This window comes from Fragaria vesca, linkage group LG4 (assembly GCF_000184155.1).
Source record: "Fragaria vesca subsp. vesca linkage group LG4, FraVesHawaii_1.0, whole genome shotgun sequence".
Taxonomy (NCBI): domain Eukaryota; kingdom Viridiplantae; phylum Streptophyta; class Magnoliopsida; order Rosales; family Rosaceae; genus Fragaria; species Fragaria vesca.
Window position 1 is genome coordinate 10,216,669 of NC_020494.1, and position 1,248 is coordinate 10,217,916.

Genomic DNA, 1,248 nt, shown 5'->3' on the forward strand with positions numbered 1-1,248 from the left:
AATACAGTATAATTCGTCGGCTAAAATACTTTAGCCGACGAATAACCTAATATTTCGTCGGCTTTAGTTATTTTTTAATTTTTTAATTACATACTATAGCCGACGAATACGCTAAACCCTAAAATTTTTCTATTACATACGTAAGCCCTATCTTCGGTGCTTATTTTCCGTAAATTTTTTAGACGACTTCTTGCGTCTCATCGGTTTGAAACTATTTTCAGTTGGAGGTCCGGCCAAAATACGTAATTTAGACGGTCGAACGATCTTTTCCGTGCGTTTAGGGGTTTGACTTACGAGATTGACCGTCCGGATCGAGCCCTTATTCTTGTCGGATCAAGTTGAATTTTTTCCCATACATGTATTTTGTCATGATGGTTAGATCTGACGGTCGGATTTCTGTTTCTCAAGTTTGATCATCACAATCACAACATGCCTACTAATGTTGTATAACTTGTTTACCAAGTGTTATGTAAATGTTCCGTTTCAAAAACAAACTATACGTAAAACCTTCAAACGCCAAAAAGTCGTGAAATAAGATATGACGAGAATGTTGAAATACATCCACGGTTGAAAAATCACACTATTCCGGTAAATATTCGGTGCCGATAGTTGCGGTCAATGCAATTTTTCATTCTTTCCCTCTATGAGTAGCCCTATATTCGGTGGTTATTTTGCGTAAAATTTTCTTACGACTTGTTGCGTGTCATCGATTTAAAACTATTTTCAGTTGAAGGTCCGGCCAAAATACGTAATTTAGACAGTCGAACGACCATTTCCGTGCGTTTAGGGGTTTGACTTACGAGGTTAACCGTCCGGATCGAGCCCTTATTCTTGTCGGATCAAGTTGAATTTTTGCCCATACATGTATTTTGTCATGGTGGTCAGATCTGACGGTCGGATTTCTGTTTCTCAAGTTTGATCATCACAATCACAATGTGCCAAATGTATAAAAGTACTTTAGCCGACGAATTTCAAAGGTTAGCCGACAAATTTCAAAGGTTAAGCCGACGAATTTCAAAGGTTTAGCCGACGAATTTCGAAGGTTTAGCCGACGAATTGATTCTTAGCCGACAAGATTGTTAGCTTTAGCTGACGAAATAATAATTTCGTCGGCTAAAGTTGTCGGGTTTAACTTGCGCTCGACAGCAGAAAAACCCTAGCCTCCTCTTCCGCCTCCTCTCCCTCTCCCGGTCTCCCAGTCGCCCTCTCCCTCTCCCGGCCTCCGCCTCCTCCGCCTCCTCCCTCCTC